The 24061-nt window shown below is 40.4% G+C and overlaps 1 protein-coding gene across 2 annotated transcripts in view; it reads right to left on the bottom strand.

Annotated features, from left to right (window-relative positions):
• atxn1a (ataxin 1a) overlaps positions 1–24061 on the bottom strand; it is a 119586-nt gene that overhangs the window by 15674 nt on the left and 79851 nt on the right. The window contains exon 3 of one of the 2 annotated variants that reach the window (XM_042505915.1): positions 22423–22538. The gene's annotated coding sequence lies outside the window, so the exon portion shown is untranslated. Of the gene's footprint in view, positions 1–7979; positions 8163–22422; positions 22539–24061 lie in introns of those variants that run through there. The other variant, XM_042505916.1, reaches the window with a different exon arrangement.

Here is a 24061-nt window from a genome sequence, read left to right as displayed (position 1 = left end):
ATGAAATAAGCTGACACACTGAATGCAGTGCATCATACAGTAAGTATCCCTGTTTTTTTGGGGGGTGGGGTGCCACAAAGGAGCTCTGCTGACATACACTGAGCCAAAATGAAATAAATAAAATATAAGTTCATGATTGCCTTAAGTTTTCAAAGTAAACGTAAATCTAAACTTTTGACTATTTGGTAATAACCATTTATTAACATCCATATATCAACTAAAACTACACTAGAACACTTTCTGAAACTGGGTTTACGTTATATTCAAAGACTAAAGGACAAACCCATGGTTCCAGCAAAAACAGGGCATGAAAATAAGAAACAAAACATAGTGGATCCCCATGTACAAGCAAATTATGTGCTGCACCAAGAGGTTTGGGGGCACAACAAGCAGCTCCAAGAAGAGAATCTGATGAGTGGTATGTTTTCTGCAATGAAGGTCGACAAACAGGCCATGAGCCAACAAAATGACAGCCTGCATCAACAAACTGTGGAGCTCAATCAACAGCGCCAAAACACAAGTGATGCCATGGACTTGACAACAAGGACGCTCCGCAACAAGACACTCAGGGCTTTTCAAGAAAAAAAAGCGGTTCAAAGGAACAACATTTATCTGAAGGATGAAAAAGCAGGCCATGAGCTGACAAAATGATGTGCTGCAACAAGGATATCAAGAGGTCAACTAACAAAAAACAAACAATCTGAAAATGGCTACACAGAAAACATGACTTTTGACTCCAGAGTGTATTGTAAAACTAGCTATTGTATAACTAACAGGTGGCAAGTTGGTTGGTATGTGTTGCCTCAACAGTGGGTGAGCAAAATGATGGGATTTCCAGAAGCTTGCACCCCTAACAATAATAATCTAAACAATTCCAAGAAGTTTCCGGCACCTGCTGGATATCTAATAACCAGTGTGTGCTGTACTCAGTGAAGTATGTGTGAGCGTGTACCACGTGTGTGTGTGTGTGTGTGTGTGTGTGTGTGTGTGTGTGTGTGTGTGCACCATCTGTTCGCGAGGACCCCCTGCTGCAAAAGATGGAAAGCTTGGTGTGAATCTCATAAATAATGTAGAAGCATTTCAAGCACATGCACCAACCCACACCCACACACATACTCTCAGCGACACACCACCTGACACCTGGGCGTATTCAATTATGCTGACACATGTTCTTTTCCTGACACACAGCTCAAGTTCACACACAAACACACACTCTCTCTTTCGGTGGAGCACAAAAGCACACATCCACCGCACTACTTAGAGACTCGTCACATTTGCACACTTGACAGAGGTGACCGAGTACTGGTTGACAAACACACGACAGACTTGCACTAAAAAATGCACAGCTGGCATAACTGTTGTTACAGCAACAACATGCTGACTGTAATACAAGGTTTGTCTCAGTTAAAAGTTTGCAAAGTCAGCAAGTTTACATCATCCTGTGCATTTCATGCAACTCTGAAATAAACAGAAATACTTGAGCATTACAGCAAAAAATAAAATGATTGTCTGAACCAAAAAGGAAGGAGTCATTATCTTACATCTAGTACTGTAAATGAATACATGTATAAACTAATAAATATTTGTTCGGTAAAATAAAGTCAAAAATGCATTTTCACTCTAAAATAAGTAATCATATAAAAAAAATAAACACATGTGAATTCCAGTCAAAGCTCTGTTTACACTTGTACAAGAGTTTTGGGTGATCAGTTAAGAAGCTCTAAGTACACGTATGAATGCACCCAATGAATCCTCAATGTGTCTTAAGATCCGAGGGCTAAGACCACATTTAGGGGTGGTCTGGGCCACATGAGGCCACATTCTTTTAGTAGTGTGTATGATCATGGGTCCTGGGCCACATTGAAAGAATGCCTACCTAATAAATCATTTATTTGTCACATGGAGTTATACAACATGCAACTCCAGTGAAATTGGAAATTTGTGCACTGTAATTTGGTCCTTTTATATTGGCAAAATGGATTCTCCAGGACTAAGTGAACATAAAACACACTGTCTGATTCCCATATAGGCCAAAAAGTCAGTACAACAGAAACTGGACGATTCTTACTGAAACCCAGGGCAACAGCAGTGACGGTGACAGAGTGTTACATGTTTATTTGCATACAGATCGGGAAAGGGATCACAAGTTGTCACATGAGACGCATGTGGAGACACATTCTAATGCCAGCTGTGAACAGACAGACATGGAGCTGTCCACTTGTGATCACCCAAGACAATATTAATAGAAAGTATAAACAGGATTATAGATTCTGTCTGTTGTGAACAACCCATAGAAGGCCTTTCTACACATCATCCAAATTCAGTGATCTAAGAAAACAATGAGGCTGAAAAATACGGAAAATCTACCAAAATTGACGTAAAGATACTTTATGTTATTTGGTTAAAAAAGGCGGTAATATACATTTTCTAATAAAATTTGTTTATTAGTTTGCCCTCCACCGTTGCTCTACCAAGCAGTCGTGTGAGACGTATCTTCATACTGTTGAAGTATCTTGACGTAAAAATGGAAGCCTCTTGCGTGATATAATGCCCACAAAGCATTTTATTATTGTGCATTCAGAAACCCAGTAATTTATGCTGCTGGGTTAGAGACAAGAATATAAGACTTTGGTCGTTGCCAACGGTCCTCCTGTTGGTCCCCATAATGCCGCCTCTTTTATTGGTGATGACTCTGATTATCTGATCTCTGAGCTGCCAAGCCACAAAAGATTTCATCTTTCAACCAGAATGAATGGGTCAACACCTCCGAGACTTCCTGGGGCTTATTTGCTAATTCCTGCAGAGGGATACCAATTGCAGTTGTGTGTGTGTGTGTGTGTGTGTGTGCGTGTGTGTGTGTGTGTGTGTGCGTGTGTGTGCTCTATAGGACGAGGGACATCCTGCATATCAAGCAGATTTCTGTGATTTAAGAAGTGTCGCATTGCTACTACAACACAACTGCAGAGACAGGCGTAGGAGTAAACACACACACATGCAAATTCACATATAGCACAAGAACACTAGCGTACACACATACAGGCTTTGTTTTATTGTAGTGAGCACACACATTTTCTCAAGCACGCACCATCTGTTCAATCAAGCAGGCATGACTCAGAGGTGTGTTGATCGGTGAGCTTTTAGCACTGAGATGCACTCTTCTTTGCCTCTCCCTCCTTCACTCTACCTCCGCTCGACTCCTCTCCTGCCTCAGCCTGTCCACCTCTCCTTCCTCATAACTCCATTCTCAATTATCATTCTTCCATCTACTGGTTTTATGTCCTTAATCGTCTGTCTCTCTTTGCTTCTTCTCTCTTGGCATCCTTTCACATTAATGTCCTACTTGTCTCTCCTGTACTGCCTCTCATTCAGCGTTCTGTTACCGCCGTGTCAAAATATACAGTCAGTATAGATAGATTTAAAAGAAAATAAGCCAAACTCATATTCAACAAGCTGTTGCTCAAATTAAAACTTTGAGATAGGAGAAATATTATGTGTCTGAGAGCTCTCAGATCAGAGACATTTCATATCAGCTGTCACATCAAACACTGACAGTGTCTGTACATCAGCCGCAGATCTGTTCATGCTGCCATCTATGGTTGCTTTTATCTTCAGAGCGGGGCACAGTATTTCTGACAGTTCACTCTGGCATGTGAAAAGGGTTCCTGAGACTATCAGGAGAAATATTATAGGCATTGTGTAATGGGAAACATTGTACTGTTATTGTTACAGTGTTTGCAAAAAAGCAGAAATTGCTATTAGCAAGATTGTCTTTGCAACAGAGGAGGTGTATATGACTACACAAGTGTTTTGTCATCTTGCGAGGCTGCTGAGGTACAGTATATGATAGGAAATTTGCTCAAAGTAGGAAAATAAGAATTTAACCTGCAATAACTGACTTTTAGCCATATGGGGGCAGCAGAAACAAGCAGCAAACATAACTGATGTATTTAATGAAGTTGATATACCAAACTTAACAAATGTGAGACCAATATTCACCTTCCTTTTAAGCTCTATGTCAGTATCAACCAGCTTCTGAAAGAAATATCTGGGTCTTTAGCAGCTAAATGCTGTTATGTTCACCACTTTGTCTCTAACTCTGTTTGCTGTTTGGTGCTGTGAAGGTAGAGACATTGGGATTTAACAGGGCTGCACAATTTATTGACATATTATCAAAATTGCACTATGGCTAAGTGCAAGATCAAAATTATAGGAGCTGCAATTATTTGGTAAAGATAAAACATGCCACAATATATCATAAATGAAAGACTGTGGTGCTACACAGATTCCTTCGCCCATAAATCATATTTCAAAAGAAAGGGAACGTGCCTGTTTTGTACAGACCCTAACGAAAATCCCATCTTTTTTTAAAATCATTTCTGGGGGGGTTAAAATTATGCAAAAAAATATCTATTTTCACTAAATTTGTGAAGAGACGGGTCACCTAGTCATTTGATTCATCGTTAATATGAAAATATTAATAAGAGCAGCTTAGTAACTAAAATACTGCAGATCAAACATACAGTACATTCAAACAAATACACATACAATAATCCTGGGGAAAATGTGAACTTTCAAACTATGGTACTCTCTTCTCTACTTTATCCTGCAGTGTTAGTGACAGAAAGAAAGAAAATAAAGAAACTGTGCTGAAAGTGAGGGAGAAGCATAGACTGTAATGGACATAGCTACCATGGCATCACCTACTGGTTTGTGGAGTTATATTTAGAAGCCTCTAGTCTGAAATTCTGTCTGCTTTTTGGAGCTGGAAGTGACCGTGTTTGGACGAGAGGGTGGCGCTGTGGAGGAGCAAGGTGTGGATCTGACTGAGAGCCTGACGACACTATCCATTGACAACATGTCACTTAAAGCAGCCGATTTAAATTATGCATAACTTTAAGCCTTAAAAACATTTAATAGCTATATACAAATTTAACCCCTGTACTACTATCATAAATCAGCTACAAGAGCAAGCTATATAGATCAAAACAGTTTCTTGTAAGAGTTGTTTATTTCTGCTGTAAAGTTGGGCACTTTAGCATAAGCATGTATGAGGATTGACTCAAAGGTTGGCGCCTGGGGAGAGAGATGGAGTGAAAGTAGAGAACAAGACTCCATGCGGGCATTATTCCCTCTTTATTAACCCTTCGAGCACGCAGGTCAGAAAACTTTAGTATTTTGAACAAAGAAAAAAAAACAGCCCAGTTAATGAAGGAAGACTGAAGGGAATTGACAGAGGGATTCAAGGGATGGATAAAGAGAAGCAGGAATGCAAAAAAGATGGGAGAACAGGGGTAGGGAGTGAGGAAAGGCTTGGGACACATGGGAGAGAGAAAGAGAGGGGAGCTTAACTGACCTACATTGCAAAAAGAGAGAGCGTATTGCTTCACTGAAACTGACACTCAAACACACATTCACTGAAAAGCTATGCCACCTGAATCTTGCTGAGTTTGCAGCGTGTGTGTGTGTGTGTGTGTGTGTGTGTGTGTGTGTGTGTGTGTGTGTGTGAGAGAGTGAGAATGAATGAATGTGTGTGTTGATATCAGATGACCCGTAACCCAAGCCGTCTGTCCTCCATGTGCTTCAGGCTCTCTCTCTCTGTCTCTCTCACTCACACACACACACACACACACACACACACATGCATTCACAAACACAATGATCCACCTCACCACAGTCTGTGTGAGCATGTGTGAGTCAGTAACCTGAATCGTTCACTCGTGCATTATACTATTGTCCTTCTATGGTCAAAACAGTGGAGGTGTGTATCTGTCATCCTTTCTTTCCTTCACACTCAAACACACACACACAAACACACACACACACACACACACACACACACACAGATACATAGTAGCCTCTACTGGATGAATTGTGAAGTATTCATACTGTCTGATGTTTGTGATTAAAACTCCACAGGGACACAAATCAAACCAATCCTTCATGTATAAATTATGTATAAAAATGACATTTTCAAAGTTACACTTATACACATTATACTCTCTAACTGATGCATTTAACTTATATGGAAATCTATAATTTATAAATGCTTCTACTTTTTTCAAGCAGTAATGGGGTGTCCTGTGGAAATGGCGCCAGTGGTATGGCCGACAGCACTGTAACTACAGTCATTTACTACAATTATGAACTGTTTACAGCAGCAACAGACATTCAGAGACACAAACACTGGGTTTCACAGTTCTACGGGACATCTCTAAGCAACCAGTATTGAGCTTTTGTTGATGCTTTTGTTGATGCTATCAACTCTGCAGCTTTAGTTTTTAGCAAAAGCTATTGTGTAATCATATGGTGATATGTCCCGTCCCCTGACAAAATCCATGTTACTTCCCTTAAAGGCTACAGTCATAAACTTCTATGAAAATACCTTTATGTCATGTTTGCTGGAACTGTCATAATATTCTAAAAAAAAGTACATGAGATAGATAGTCTATGCAAAATCATGTCCAACTGCTTCTATTGGCATTCACCTAAAATCTACCACAGTGCACCAAAAAACAAAAAACAAGCAGAGGCGCTGAGTCTCTAATGTTGCTGTCAATTATGTCACTGCTTGTCAACTTTGGTCAAACTGTCAAACCAGGCAACGCTGATCAATATGAATCAAGATTCTGTTATTACATTAACTATTTCTTACTGTTCACAATTATTTAAGACAGATATTTTAATGCACTGTTTACCTGTAAAATGAGAGAGTTAGTGATTTGACAGCCATGTTGGGAACAGTTGACCAAAGTACTAAGCAACCCCCACAACGGGACCGACTTTCTCATTGTACAGCTAAACAGTACACTAAAATAAGTTTTGGAAAACATTTGAGGAGGAGAAATAGGCAAAGCAGTCACAGAATTTTTATTTAATCTTCAAACCAACCATCTTCCATCTTCAAACCAACATTTTATCTACAAAAGGCCTCTCATAAATGCTCTAATAATATCAAAACTGTTGTGAATTTGCTATGTATGTCTGTTGTATGTGTGTGTGTGTGTGTGTGTGTGTGTGTTTGTATGTGTGCGTGCATGATTGCCCAGTCATAATCATAATCATGATCAAAGGGATAAGTCCAACGTGATGTGTTATCTCACTGCTAAATATAGATCAACTGGAAAGTACAGTGTTGCTGCAGGCTTATACTTCTCTGTCTCTCTCTTCTTCTCTATTTCTTCTATGTCTCTCTGTAGTTTTCTTTCCTGTGGGTGTGTGTGTGTGCATGTGTTTGCGTCTGCATACGTGTGTGCGTGTGGCGTGCACAGTATGGGGACCCTTGCCAGACTGGGAACTCTGACAAGGCTGCCACTTTATTCCCTGTCACTCTCTGCTAGTGATTACACACAAACAACAACAAACACACACACACGGGAGTATGGTCAGATAGTGAGGGAGTAATGGAGGATCTGCCATTGACAGATGGAGATGGAGACGGAGAGTTAGAGAAGCAGGGGGAAGAGGAGAGGGAGGGGTGAAAAAGGGAAGCAAGAGCAAGTGAGAGAGAGAGAGAGAGAGAGTGGTTAAGAGTTACACAAACAAAGAGAGAGAGCTGGAGAGAAACAAATGACTGTGAGAAAAAGAGAGCGAGAGTCTCTTTTGGAAAACAAACACTTAGGCAACGTTGCATGACTTGCACTTTCTCACCCCTCAACAACCCTGAGGGTGGGTGGGTGGCGAAGGGGGAGACAGACAGACAGTCAGGGAGAGCCTGAGAAAGAAAAGAGCCAACAGAAAGGGAGGAATGAGAGAAATGTGAGCGCAGAAGAGAAGCAGGGAGGGGAGACACTTCAGGACGACGGGCGAATGGTAGAAACAAGCAACGACGATTGTAGGAGAAACTAGGGCAGACGCAGTACGCACTTACAAATGACATACTGTGATAGAACAAGACAAGCTCACACACACACACTCTCTCTCTCTCGCTCCCACACACACTTCATTCAGAGCGAGCGCAAAACTGTGTGAAGTGTACTTACCATGGTAGCAGGAGTAGCCCACTCCTGCTGCATGCTCTCTCTCCCCCTCTCATTCCTCTCCTCCTTTAACTCCTCTCTTCTCCTGCTCTGCCGTGTCCCTTGTAAAGCACCCTGAGTCTCTCCCTCCGTCTCCCTCTCTCCCCCTCAAGCGGAAAATCCCGAGCTGATTCAGTGTACTTGTGCTACAAACTGCTCTCGGCCTTTCTCACCCCCCCTCCCCAAACACACACTCTCTCTCTCTCACACACACACACACACACACACACACACACACACCTAAATCTTGACAGCGAGGCAGGAAGCTCCCTCACTACCACTAATACACAGCACTCAGGTGATCTCACACACACACACACACACACACACACACACACACACACACATAAAATTGGTAGCACACACTTGCACACGCCCACAGGGAGGGAGTCCCGCATGCAGAGCTCCAACGTGTATTATGCAAGGGGCTGAATGTGAGCCAGAGCTCTCACACTGTCTGCCCTACACACACACACACACACACACACACACACACACACACACACACACACACACACACACACACACACACATACAGAGGGCCCCTCCCACGGTTCGCTCGGCCAACTTCATCAGGTATTCATTCAAAAAACACACACACGCCAGCTGGCTGCACGCCCAGAGACCGCTTACAAGCAGCAAAAGAGAACGAGAGAGGGAGAGGGAGGGAGAGAGAGAGAGGGAGAGGGTGGGAGGTTGTTACAGTGAGAAGGGCAGAGAGGGGGAGTGTGGAACAGATAAAGAGGGAGGGAGAGAGTGAGCAGTAGAGATTATAGAGAGAGAGAGTACATGAAAGAGTGACACATGGACAACTCTTGTAGACACACAGATATGCATGTATCTATGGCTGAAACGATTATTAAACTAGTTTTTTTTATCAAATTACTGAAGAATCATGGCCCATAAAATGTCAAATAATGGTGACAAGTTTGTCACTATTCTCTAGAGTCCAGGGGGATGTTTTCAAATTGTTTCTTTTCTTGTCACATTCGAGAAGCTGGAACCAGAGACTGAATGGCACTTTTTACTGATAAATGTTGACAAATTATCAATTAATATTCTGTCAGTCAACAATCAGATTAGTTGACAAATCGTTTCAGGATTAAGTGGAGCAGACAGAAAGACAACAAGATGACTAGTTGCTCTGTGTAATCGAATGTAGATCATAAAAGCGTGTCGGGTGCCCTTGGAAAAAAGACAAAAAAAATCCAGGCACTCAAAAAATATTTATTGACGTGGAAAGAAACACTAAAAAAGTTTTAATGTAGTGGCTAAATCATTGAAAGTGGCAATAATGTGCAAAAAAATGTGTGTAAAAAAGCCCCAGAAACATGCATAAGTATGACGCATTAAACGTCTAGAGATAAAAGTCAAAGAGATATCCATTATACATGCAGATAATTACACTAAATCCATCCACTCTCACATGTGCAAGCACACTCTTTTGTCATTACAGAACAAAGAGATCAGCCACTATCTATTTTCCTCTATTGCAGGCACAGTAGGTGTTATCCTCAGATTCCACGAGGCTGCACTTCCCACTTTCCACCACTAGATGTCATGACTGATTCCCTCACGGACAGCGTACAGCAGTCTATTTCCGTTAGTTAGCTGACCTAGTTAAAAGACCATTTGGAAGTAAATATAGATGAAATGTGCTCCTCAATGCTAAGAGATGAAGCACGCACAGAGAAGAAGTGAGCACTCACTCATGAGATGATAACACACACACACATAGACATGCACACACACACCAATGCAGAACTGTAATAATTCCCACTGGACCAAATGGGTCTAAACATGCACTAAAAACACATCCTGTTTGTGTTGGTTGGTCTTCCTGTCAGCTTGATATCAATCATGATGTTCAGCGTTGGATAATCATGGAGTGTTTAACTACTGCAGGGCAGGAGATATTTCAAAGTTTGCTTTTTGGTGCCCAGAACTAACTAACAAACTGTGTCCAGAAAGGGTCGGCTGGATAAGAGGATTGAAAAGTAGTAATCTGAGTGTTCTTTGTGCTCTTTTTATTTTATTTTGGAAGGCATTTTGGGTGATAAGCACTCAGAGCAATGATGTTTCACATTGTTTATTTCTCTTCTTGAAATTTGTGATGGGGAAGTTTGACTTTCTGGAGATAATGCTCAACGTTGTTAGTTGTTGTTGCTCATATTGGAGACACAGTTCCTAATTTGCTACAGCACCGTGCCAACAAATCGCAAAATTTCCTTCCTGTTTTGAAACGACACCACGCACTTGTTTAAAAACATATATTTCTATTATGAAATATAGGGCTTGCTGGTGCACTCTTGAAAGTTATAACAGTAAAAAGAAGCATATCTTTTACCAATGTGTTTCAAATACATTGCAAACAAGTTATAAAAGAGCATTGTCTAAGTTAAAGCTTACAGTAAGAGACAAGGATGCAGAGAGACAGAACAACGAGGGCAAAAGTAAAGAAAAGACACAGACAGAGATACTTTATAAACACACAAGAATGAGACACAGACAAAAAGCCAAATCAGAAGAGACTGAGAGTACACCAGACGAGACGGTGTATTTGTTTCACAGTTGTTTCCGTTGCCTTGGCAGCTAATTGGAGCCTCTCGGCATTTAATCATAATTCATTTGTGTGGGTTTGTTTACAATCTGCCGTCAAGTGAAAGCAGTGCAAGAGAGCAAGAGGGGGTGGAGAACAGGCACAAAGAGACGAGGAAAGAGAGAATCAGTTATAAGAAAACACATTTTCTTTGAATGGTGATTTTAGCCCTGTTTCAGTAATGTCTTTTTGTTCAGTTGGTCTGTCTCTACATATAAAACGATCTCAGTCCAGTCAAGGAGGCCGCACTTCAACACCCCTCCATCATTTCTGAAAACCTCCAACTCCAACCCATACTCTAGAACCACATAAATATCTAGTTTATTCACTTTTTCCCCAATGTCTGAGCATTTTCACCAGGAGACCTGTTTTGGTTGGATGCAAATAACTGCAGATCATCACTAAATGTCTAGAATATCACTACTTGATCATAATTTGGTAATATCAGATGTCAACACTTCAGTGAAATCCATGTTTTATAGTCCCTGGGCTTATAAAGCTGTTACCTCCTCACAATTTACATCTCCACTTCATGACTGATAGACTTTGTGTGTATCAAATGAATTCACTAAGGCCTCTTTAATATGGTTGGGTATGAAAACATCATGGCAAACTTGTTGAATGGTGACATCCCAAATTTTTCCATAAAGAGATATTGCAATTATGCAGAATCTGTAGGTGACAGGACTACATAATAACCTGTAGTACAGCCAGCCACCAGAGGTCAATCAAGATGTTCTGGCTTCACTTTTGAGAAGTCATGTCATCCATCTTTATCAGTGCTGGGAGTAACTAGTCACATAAAGTTAATTGTGATTGGTTACTGTGAACAAAGTAACTAAATTTGAGTTAGAATGAAAATGTTGGTGATTACAAAGGGGTAACACGAGAATATTCTTTTAAGTAAAAAGTTTAAATGCAGAAGACAACATTCATTCAGTTGGAACGTCTTCTTTTGTCATAGCCTATTTTCAGACATTTTTTAGCTTTATAGCCCATTGTTTGAAAAATAATTCTTTGATGAAGCAATTTAAATATTTGATTACTTGACACTGGACACTGGGGCTGACTAAAGTGAGTTTCAATCATGATACAGGCAAAATAATTATTAACTCATGACACCAAAACTCAGTCAATAACCACCTCCCAACAGGAATTAATGTATTGTTAAGTACAGTAAAATCATCCTCAGCTCTGCTCTCTTCTTCATTTCTGTCTTTCTCCGAAAAACAGGCTCAGCCAGAGCCAGTCACTAAGGAAACTGATGAAAAGCTTCTATATATACTCACACCTATATACATATCACAGACGGCTCCCTCCCTCTCACACACACAGATACTGACTCTCCCCCACTCTCTCAGTCGCCCCCACAGACTTCAAATACACTGTGGTTACGACAACACAACCGCACACACACTATCCATCTATCTGTCTCTGTCGGAGAAAGTCTCAGCTCTCTTGTTTATCCATGTCTTTCCATCTGTCTGTGTGTGCGTGTGTGTGTGTGTGTGTGTGTGTGTGTGTGTGCGCGCGTGAGTGAGTGTGTGTGTGTGTGTGTGTGTGTGAGTGTGAGTGAGTGTGAGAGAGACAGCAGGTGCAGAGCCATCTAATGGTCACAAACACCCACAAATGAACTCTGCAAGGCTGGCTTTACAAAGTCACGCCCTTATTACAACACCTTTATCACATCATGTCCACTCTCTCCTCACAATCTATCATTCATAACCTTTTTGTAATCGTTACATAATTGTTTCAACAGTGCCCCATGCATCGTGCACACAAATATCTCTCACTTTGCGTACCCCTTCACCTCTCTGCCTCTGTCACAAACCCTCTGCCAGGCTGTGTTAACTTGCTGGCAGTGTAGTGTGCTACTTCAGCCCAAGCCACATCCCATTCACAAACCTACTAATCCACACACACTATTAGATCCCTGCTAGTCACACACACATACAAAGAAGTGTGCATGTGTGAGTGTGTATCTGTGTGTGTGCAGGATTAGGGAGGGACTGGAATGGATGGGCAAATCACTGCTAAGCTCCTCTATTGCTGTATAATCCTACTGAGTACACACGCAGACGCACAAATGCGTAAATTTGCATTCAGATGTGCACATGTGCACACACACGCGCGCGCGTGCACGCAAACATGAACTGGTGCTCTCTCTCTCACTCTTTCATTTTAACACACATACAAAGCATGCATTCGCAAACACCCACACACACAAACAATAGCAGCCATCGCAGACACTCAGACACACAAATGCGCAGGCAAAAGTCCAACACACTCATTCAAGGGCAAACGCAGACATAAACACCCAAATATTATTTCAAAAAAGTGTTTATAATCCTGTTCAGAGAATGTGTGTTACTGCACAAAAGGAGTATGGGAGACTTGTAGGAGGAGAGGCAGAAGCAGGGAGAAAAAAGGGGAAAGAGAAAAGTAAAGGACAGAAAAGAAGAGCGAAAGAAAAGGGAGAGATAAATGTAATTCGAACTCCATTCATCATTACACCATCGACTCATTCACTCTACCCACACAGCTATCACCTCTTTGTCTGGTCCTTCAACATAGGAGCCTCACATGTAGGGTAGCAACTGTGTAAGATTTTCACAGCTCGGTAGCTGTCTCAGAAAATATCACAGTTTCAGTGTGTAACAATGACCCTCGAAGGAATAAAAGCAGAGGGGTTTCTTTGGTTGAAAAACACTTTAATGTAATGAAACCTGAAACCATTTTTTTTTTTTAAATGGAAGCATTTTTTAAAAATTCTGACAGGCAAAGAGAAAAGGAGATGCACACACACAGATTAGACTGTCATTTTGTTTTGTTTCTTAAAACCATAGACAAGCAGATTAACATAGTATGATAACTGTCAATTTTCATACCATGGCAGTTTCACAGTACACCGCTACAGCTACAGCTCTACTATTAAAAAATTGTAATAAGCTACAGAGAATTTACAAGTCAGATTTTTGTACATACTTTGATAGCACAGTTAGCAAATTAAGAACAATGAAATATTTCTCCAAAGGGCCAAGTTTATATTTTGTGTAAATTTTCAATTTGGATGACAAAGTTAAACATTACTTGAAATTTAAAGGAGCAGTATGTAGGATTTGGCAGCAAATTGCAACCAACTATACACCCACCTCAGTTCTGACTTTCAGGTAACTTATAAATGCAGGGGCAAAAGCCCTCTCTAGAGCATATGTTTGGTTTGTCTGTTCTAAACTACTGTACAACAACATAGAGAACTCAATAAAGGAAGACCCACTCGCAATGTAGACATGAAGGGCTCAATCTTAGGCAAAAAAATAGCCTTTGTTTTAGGTGCTTATTTACTGATGAAAACATGGATTACTGAATAGGCCTACCAGGCACAGGCCCAGGCCCAGGTGCACCCCTGACCTTAACAATACGATACGATACAATGTACTAGCCTGCAAAGTATCATTCATATTAACACGCATCGACCAAAAAGAGACTCAAAAAGACCACAAAGTGATGAAAAGGAACTGCAGTCACATGAAGTCACATGAAACTGACTGTGTCTTGCTCCTATGAGAGTCGGTGGGGCCATTTGTATCTCTGTGCCCAGTGGCCCATTGTCTTATAATCTGCCCATGCATAGTAATAAATATTAAATTTCCTTTCTCCCAATAGATCCCCCTAAATCCTGATTGTGATAATAGCATTTTTTCTTATTATTATAATAATAGTCAGACAAACCCTGTTTCTTTTAGCTATAGGGCTGCAACTCACACTATTCATTATTGATTAATCTGATGATAAACCACTCAGTACTCACATAAAAAAAAAGTCTATCTGTAAAGCTCATTTAAAGCAAATCCTCTTAAATGTTTATCACACCTCATCTTTAAACTCCTATGATGTTTTCATGTGGGTGGGACAGGGAGAGAAACACAAGCAGGAAATCAGATGACGTGAGTGTGATAATTTCTCGGCTGATGTCAGGTTGAGGACGGGCTGACAGGTGTGTGGGATGTGCAACTTTGAGGTGCTGCAGGGAGCACAGCGCTAAACAGAATGCCTGTGGAGACAAATGGTAATAAACACACAACTGTAGACTAATGCTGCTTTATTGGCTTGCCAGCAGCACACTCACTTTACTTTCTCTTTCATGTCAGAAAAGACTGAGAAGCAAAACCTTTTTTGTTTCCTTATGGTGCCTGCATGTGTCCACATCTAGGGCAGAGAGCCACACTGTTATGTGCGCTCAAGGTGAACTGCCCAGCTGTAATGGGCATAGGCAGGCAGACTGGCACTAATTGGCATGAATGGGCATGGCGGTGGGCATTGTGTGGATGAAGGAGAGGTGGGCGACTGCTCAGCATGCGTCCTTGTCTGGGAATAATGTGTTCCACCTTTTCAAAAGGCACAAGGACAAAAATGTCAGACAGGCAGCAGCACTAGCTGAGCACGCAGACTTGCACAAAATCATCAAAGGCCTCTGCTCGACACAAACACACATCCAAAACCCGAGACTCAACAGGACACACATGCAGTACACACATCGGAGCCGAATCGAACTCAGCCATTATCAAGACAACAAATTCCACAGCCAGACACACACACACACACACACACACACACACACACACACACACACACACACACACACACACACACACATACACACACACACATACACACACACACAAATAAACAAACAAACTCACAATCACAACACACTCCACAGGTGTCTGCATGCTGCCCAGCAGTGTGTCCAGCTCCTGGGGCCAAGAGCTGCATGATGAAAAGACTTTGAGAAAATACACAGACCCCTATAAACGTCCATTCAGTCGATACAATCAAATGTATATAATCATACTGAAAAGCCACGCTGATTTTTACAGAGTGCAGCATGTACTGTACATGCCACTAACAAAGGGATGATTTAAGTCGCGAAAATATGACGGAAAATTAAGATGTCAAATGTGACCGGTGCGAACATTAAACTACTACAGAGAGAACACACTGTGTGCACTTAACAAGAGTCCTGCAGGGACAAAGAAACATAAAAAATAATATGCAATAAAGACCCCACGTAATTTCATACATTTGGGTTTGAAATGAATGCACACAGACAAACCTGTCTCGTAGAAATTATGTTTGTATGTTACAAAATTGCTTTCTTAATGACGTTGTAGCAACGAAATCACTGCCTGTATTATGTTCAAGACAACTTTTCTTTCAGGTAACAAAACAAAACATTTATCTACAGCATGAATTCGTAAGGAGGTGTGTTTAGGGAGAAAGTAGGGCGTACAGATTTCAGGACCTCAGCACCAGAATTTTGGTTTGCATTCAGATTTCTTTCTCTGCTTAGGTTGAGGCAACAAAAGCACAGTGGTAGAGGTTAAGAAAAGACTGCAATATTGGTTACAGTATGAGTGATTACTGTGTTGGAGACTGGCCTATTTTGTTGAAAAACACCTTTAATACCTTTTCAGTGAACATTTTTTTGATTTATTCAGTTTTAAAATTTTTGCAACTTGCAAATAAAATGTTAAAAGTAACATTTCCTCATTATGTTAATAGAAAACGTAATTTGCTCAGCATACCCTTTTCCCAAAACTGTTTTTGCAGTTTTGAAATAGTTGTATATACAGTTAATGTCATTCCTAGGAGACAGATCTGAAACAGAGTTCATCAAAACAAACAGGAAAAAGCACTAACATCTAAACACAATAGAGTTATGTCTCTGTCTAAATCCTATTAAAGTGATATCATCTGTTTTTCAGTGATTTACTGACTATTACTGCACTTTCTTAATATTATTATAGTTAAGTTATTGTATTAATTAGCAGTATAGTTGTTATAGTTATTACATTCAAACATCAGTAAAGCCCTAAATGGTATCACATTGAAAATATCAATGTGATACCACTTAGGGCTTTACTGATACTGAATTTATGAGGTTAATACTGATGTTAATATATTGGTCTATACTATGAACAAATAATGTAAACAAGTATTTTGTTTTTAAGATTACTGAGAGTAAATACATGTAATAGCTAAACAATAAACAAAATCAATTAAAGGTCCAGTGTGTAGGATTTAGTGCCATCTAGTGGTGAGGCTGCAGATCTGAAACTTCTCCCGAGTGCCAAGCGAGTAGAAGAATTTGGTGGCGGACAGTAAAATACCCTTACTGAGAGGACCCTTACTGTATGTAGATATAGGTGAAGAAAACACAACATTTTTGAGTTTCAGATGATTACACACTACCAAAAACATAGTTATGAATACTCTATTCCATTTTTGCCAATAGATGGCCCTAAATCCTACACACTGGACTTTGTACAGTTACAGTAAATATGAGAAAAGTAAACTTTAAACAGTAAATGACTTTAAATTGTGAAATATAAAAAAAAAAATTAAATAACTATATAAAAACAAAGATTTACTCATCTTAAATAGGAAATAATCAATTTTCCTTAATACTTAAATAATAATATAATTTTTAATATAACTATAATTCCTCTTATTTGCATCTTGATTACAAAATTCTGTAACTAACTAGCTGAGCCATAGTTTATGTTTGTGGTTAACTATGCACCTTCCAGCGCCCCCTGACTTAACAAATCATCTTGCATATGGAGACTGCTGTTAAAATATTCAAGTGTGCACTCACACTTGAGCACATTTGAGTGAGTTTGCAGCGACAGACAAGAAGAGAGCAGACAGACGGACACACTGATTGCACACACTTCACAGTGCTTTTCTCACTTTCCTCACTCATCTTTGACTTTCTTTCAACATCATTATTTTCAGCAGTTCCTATGCGCACGCACACACACACACATTGTAGACACAAACACAGATGAAAGGAAATTCCATTTTGGTGACATTCTCTGGGCGGACCTTTTCAAACTAAGGAAAGACCAGCGAGTGCTGTGTGTGTGTGTGTGTGTGTGTGTGTGTGTGTGTGTGTGTGTGTGTGTGTGTGTGTGTGTACTGACAAAAAAACATTTGAGGGCAAAAATTCTTCTGCATGCATGCAGCTGTCTCATGGATTGAAAATAACATGTTTTAGGTGCTGTGGCAGTCACACACACACACACACACACACACACACACACACACACACAGTGCATAAAACCCTTTGACCCTGACTCAGTGCCAAACACAACTTTTGCCTTTAAGACCACTGACATTGTGCACGTTTGTAGTTTGAGGAAAAAAATTCATAGGAAACAAGTGAGGGACTAAGGAGGGAGGGATGGATGAATAGAGGAGAGGAGAGAAGGACAAGTGGAAGAGGAGAAAGAGAGTAGGTTAAAATAACAAGATGGAGGAGCAGAAAAAAAGATGGAGAGAGACAGTGATGTCACCTTGTAGTGGCACTGCAGTGAGAGGGACAAAGGAAGAGAGAGAGAGAGAGAAAAGAGAGAGTGAAAGGGACATCGAGAAAGAGACTTAAGAGATCTATTAGCTGATAGAAGTCATGCAGACAACCTCCCTCCTTAGGCAATTGATTTGAGGATATTATGCGGAACGCTGTCTGTGTGTGTGTTGTGTGTGTGTGTGTGTGTGTGTGTGTGTGTGTGTGTGTGCGTGTGTGTGTGTGTGTGTGTGTGCGTGTGTGCTTCTGAGTGACAGTGAAACTCTGGCTTGGGGCCTCGGGGCATAATGTAGTACTACTAGAAATCTCTCTTTTGAGACTGCACTTACTCTCTCTCCCCTCTGTGTGCGTGCGCACGTGTGTGTGTGTGTTTGCATGTGTGTATGTGTGTGAGTAAGCATGCTTCTAAGGACAGAATGAAAAAAGAAGCAAAAACTCAACGAACTACAGGACCATGTAAATGTAGCCTTGAGTCCCTTTAGTGTGTGTGTGTGTGTGTGTGTGTGTGTGTAGGTGTGTGTTTGTGTGTGGGTGTGTTCTTCTATTACTCATGTTGTGGGTCGTGTCCACTCAAGGTAAACCATTAAATTTAAGGGTAAAGTCTTTGGTTTTTGGTTAATGTAAGGGTTCGGTTTAGCATGTAGCGTTTATGGTTAAGCCTTCAGAGGATAATACAAAGTCCACCTAAGTGACAAAAACAAGTTTGTGTATCTGTCTCTGTGTGTGAGTGTTTCGAGAGGACAGCATAAAGGAATGCCTCGGTTTGAGACTTGCCAAGAGCACTTTTCCCATACGCCAGGGAGCCAAGACTTCCCCAACCAGCCAAGAATAGCACCAACTCTCTTACATTCTCCCTCACCCACACACACTCAGGCACTCACACTTTTTACTCTTTGGATTCAACAAGAAAGAGTGTGATAGTGTGAAGGAGGGAAGAACAGCCTCACACACTTCAATCAGCACAGTGAAAGAAGCAAACAGAAAGAAGCACATTTTCTCAATTATCATACTTCCATTGCACACCTTGTACAACATGCTTTGGCAGTACTGTACATACACAATCACGCCAAAAAGCACATTTGAATTTCAGTTGAGAGAAAAAAAACAGAATTCTCTCTTTCTGGTCAAGTATGTCACGCTAATAAAGCTTCATTGAAATCAACTGAAATGAACCAGGTGGCAGATAGAAGGAGCAGACAAAGAAAGAAAGTGAGAAGGAAAGACAGACAGATTCCAGCAGGGAAACTGCAGCACTCTCCAAACTCTCTGCTCCTGTTGGGTGAATGAGAGTGCTCAGTCTGTGAATGTGTACATACATGAGCATGTGGCAGTTCACTCAAGTAAGTATGTCTGTTTAAGGCGAGGACCAGAGTGCACACCCACTGCGAGGCGCCCAGTGTTGAGGCAACAGAACAACAGGCAGCAGCATGGTTTCTACTCTAAAATCGTTCACAATGAGTTATCACCTAGAATGAGGCATTTAAACTTCTTTTAAAAATGGCATGTTAGGGTTGTTTGAACATGAAGTGCTTTTCTCTTTCTCAAATATCTGCATCTCAAAGAACTTTAACAAAGCATTGCACAGATCTGATTTTGACCAACTAATAATATTTGTGACTAAGCTGCCTTGAAAGAATATTTGACCACTCAAATGATCGTTTGTCTATCAATTAATCATCCTGTGACTGTTATGGACCATCTGTCTGTGAAGTACTGAGAGTACAACTGGATGAATAAGACTTAAATTATACTGCAAGAGCCATGTGAGAGTTTGTAAACAGATGTTTTTATATATTTTTTCTGTTGTTAAATGCAGACCCCTATGACTTCAATACATCAAGAATTTTCTCTGTATTTGAATTATTTGTTCACTGAAGGCATGCAAGAAAAACAATGTTTTTATTCACAAATTCCACGAAACAGGAATTGAATGTACAAATAGTCATTTAGGGGGTGAACTATTCCATCAACGAATTTGGGAGCCACTCTTCTCTTAGCCTAATTAAATTGTATCACTCATTAATGCAGAAAAAAGTTAAAAAAAATTTTTAAAAAAATTAAGTTTTAAAAAGAGAAATTAATTTAGCAGTGACTGCACTTCTAGATTTTCAGCCTTTCTCAACAGTTCAGGTCGTTGCTCAGAACATTCACCCATTAATACTTTTTAATATCTGCACTGTTGATGCCTGTGCTGTGCAATAATGAAATGTTTTTAATTAGTTTGTGATGCATTATTAGCTCATAGCTGGACAGATCAGTGCTGCCTTGAGACTTAACCTGCCAATTAGTATCCTGACACTCTAGTAAAGTCAAACATTAATCTTCCACTCTGTGTGCAGGCTCCTGGTGGAGGTTGGTTAGTGTTTGTTATTAAAGTCATCCGTGTCCAATGTTTATTGCTCACGACAGCAGTAAACAGACATGCAGAGTGTCCCTCAGGGAAGGAGGAGAGTGGAAAATAAGACTCATCTCCAAACACGCAAGGAAATCTGGGGGGAGAGAACTCGAAAAACTTTGCTTAAATGTTTGTTCATATTGATTTTCTTCAACCCGTGGGAAGAAAGCCTTATACAAAATAGAGAGACTATCCATCAACCAGAAGGCCAGAGTTCAAATCCTTGACCTCGAGCATTTGCTCTGCAGAAATGTCTGCGAGCAAGATAATCGCCAGCGGCTCTAAAGGTGCTATTCTGCAGCTGACCCTGCGATCTTACTTCCCCGTGGAAGGGGAGAAAGTGAAAAGAGAATTTCTCCTCTGGGAATAAATAATACCACAAAAAAGAGACTATTTGCGCTGCAAGTAATTCAGAGGAAACTCAAAGCGGTTGTAGCTTGTGGTTCGTTTGTAATTTAAAGAATGGCAGACATCAATGAACATGTGTAGAAATTAGATATCTAAACACACACATAAGTAATGAATAGAAACGGAGTGATAAACTACAATACATGCTCCCCTTCCTAAGGCCTCACAGAGACATTATTTATAGGGTGTTTTTCACACTCAAGCACTGCCAATAAGGCTTCCATTCTTGCAAGAAGACCCCTCACTAACTGGCTCCTGAAGGTGTTATGCATGAAAATATATTGCACACAGCTCAGAAACAGTCTAATAAACAAACACACAGTCACTAAGTAGACTAGCTTCCCCCTGTGGGCCCTGACACACCAGGCCATGGCCGGCCATTGGTCAGTGTTGGGCAGTCAGTAAGGGTCTGTTGCCCTACAGTTTTGGCGGTGTATCCCACACAATTGGCACTAGTTGGCCCTTGTCGGCCCCTTTGTTTTGGCTGGTTCAGCATGTTGAATGTGAATTAGGTTGAATGAAATCACTCTGATTGGCATTTTAGCTCTGTGCACAAGATGAGAAATGGACGTGAGTAAAGTAAACAAAATTTCACAAATTTATGAGAGTGTGAGATCAAAACAAAATCGTTTAATTAAGTAAGATCTGAGTTTTTAGCCACTGAGATATTCAGCAGAAACAGTTCTTAATTGTTTGAGATATTGTTTTGCTAAGGCATGGTAAATATCCTTTCTTTTCTTGATATCTGATCCTGTTGTTAATGTGCTGTCTAACTGTCTAACTAGCATCTTGAATCTATCCTGTCCGTTTTCTGGTTTCCCTTTTTCAGTGATGAATACAGACTACCCCCGCCTGCTGCTAAGGAGCGTTATTTCCTCTCACATTTACATGTTCTTGGCCGTTGGCTGTAGTCTTTGCGATGTGTTCAGGTGAAACTTTTTGACCGAGTCACAGGCCACATGAAGTGACACAACAGGACATTATTGATGTTGGTTTGGTGTGTCTGGGCCTTTACCCTAAAAATTGCCTTTCCTCTTATAACAACACATGCAGGAAACAAACTTAGCTTCATTTCAGTAACTGAAAGATACTTTCTTATCTTTTCTTACTGTTTTCTTTAACTTTCATACACAGGTTAGAAAGAGCCATTATATTACAAGACAGAGGATGAGGATTATGAGAGTGAGTCATTAATTTGAACCATCTCAAAGCAACGCAGAGGAAAACCTTGGTTCATTCACTCGAAGCTGTGCATGTGATTAGCTGCAGCTTCACTCACATAAAATCAAATGCACTTTACTTAACATGCATCTGGGCTGTGACCAGGGTGACAGGTTTATCAGCAAAGCAAGATTCTTGGCTATGAAGAAAACAAAGGGCTGAAAAGTCCTTGATGTCAGAACTAATAACATCAGATTAAACATGATAGTCAGACTAGCAGCTTTTAGGTTGTAATAGCAACAAGGTAGCAGTTTGTCAGTAATGATTCAGCAGTACGCAGTGAACCACTGTCCTTGAGCTTAACAACCTCAAATAAAGCTAGACTAAAAACATGATATGTCTCCATCTATTCATAAAACCAGCCTACATAGCAAAACTGGAATTATTTAAATGCAGGCAGGGACAATCTCACCTCATTCAACACAACTCCTCCAGACCCCCCTGGTTTGTCAGCAGGTGGTACAGCCCATGGAGAGGGTTCCAGACTATCCCAGAATGCAGTGTGTTGACTCAGGGACTCAGCACTCCCTGGTGGATGAAACAACAACAACAAAAGTTGACACTCAAGTAGGAAAAGGAAAGATAATAACAAGACAGGACACACTACTGTGTTGTACTTATCATTGTACATGCTTCACAAGGTTTATTTACCAAAGCCACATATGTAAGTCAGCTTTGATCTGTAAGCATAAACAACAATATGGGATTCTCACATCTTGCTTCAAACAGATTCCTGGCAACAAACAGACAACATGCAAGACATTTGTCCCTCACAACAGCCCTGTGATTTTCTTTGTCTACATATTTGTACAGCTCCCACAATAAAGAGCTATAAAAGCACAGCGGTGATGACTATTGATGGTGATAAGTTAACTAACATGACGAGAAAAAAAGAGCAGACATAACCGTATAAATGCGAGAATTACTGCCTCACGGTTGTGTGCCTCCACAAACCAGTAAAGTTACATTTACAGTTTATCTCCATGTCTGTCCAGACTCATATGGAGCCATGACAGTCATGTCATGACAGTCATGTCAATATGTTGCTTTGCTGGAACAAAGCAACATATTCTAAAACATAGATGCTTTACACACATTTTCAACCAAGCAGCACAAAAGAGCTACATAATCAGCACAGTTTCAAGGTGGATAACATTAGAGTCACCAGTTTAGTATCTGACCGAATGTCTCTGCTTCTGTTACTGAGATATGACTTTAAGTAATGGCCAGAAAAGTGTTTTTTGCAGAACATCACAGTGAAGTTGACCTTTGGCCTTTTGCATATAAAATGTCATCACTTCATCATTTTATTCTATTAGACATTTGTGTGAAATTTTGTCATAATTAGTGGAGGAATTCTTAAGTTATGGCCATAAACATGTTTTGTGAGGACAAATGACCTTTGACCACCAAATTCATTATCATTTCATTCTTGAGATATCAGGTTCAAGAGAATGGGACGGACGCAACCAGTGGTGTAGTGGAGGGTTTACTCAAGTATACAGAGTATACCCACTTCTTTTTCTGGTGGCTAACAGTATACCCACCTTCCAGCCAAAAAGCCACGAGGATATATAAGAGAGAATACCCACTTTCCTCCTCACTACTCTACCCATCTACCTAATAGTAGACCCACCTCATAAACTACCACTACACCAATGGAATGACCTTTGATCACCAAATCCTATCCAGTTCATTCTTCAGTCCAACTGAATGTCGGTGCCAAATTGGAAGAAATTTCACGAAGGCCTTTTTGAGATATCGCATTCACGAGAATGAGCAAGGTCAGTAAAACCTTGACTTTTGACCACCAAATTCTAATCAGTTCATTTTTGAGTACAAGTGAACCAAATTTGAAGAAATTTCCTGAAGCCCCTCTTGGCATATGATGTTCACAAGAATGGGAAGGACTGATGGGCAACCCGAAAACATAATGCCTTCAACCACAGCATAAAAACAGATCACTGTGCACAGAAAATCAAGTAAAACTTTTTTTTTTTATCAAAAAAGTGTCACATACCATTTATATATCTATTACTGTCATTTATGTC

The sequence above is a fragment of the Plectropomus leopardus genome, chromosome 18, assembly GCF_008729295.1.
Source record: "Plectropomus leopardus isolate mb chromosome 18, YSFRI_Pleo_2.0, whole genome shotgun sequence".
Taxonomy (NCBI): domain Eukaryota; kingdom Metazoa; phylum Chordata; class Actinopteri; order Perciformes; family Serranidae; genus Plectropomus; species Plectropomus leopardus.
The sequence above is the reverse complement of the archived record's forward strand: the minus strand, read 5'-3'. Positions and strand labels throughout refer to the sequence as shown.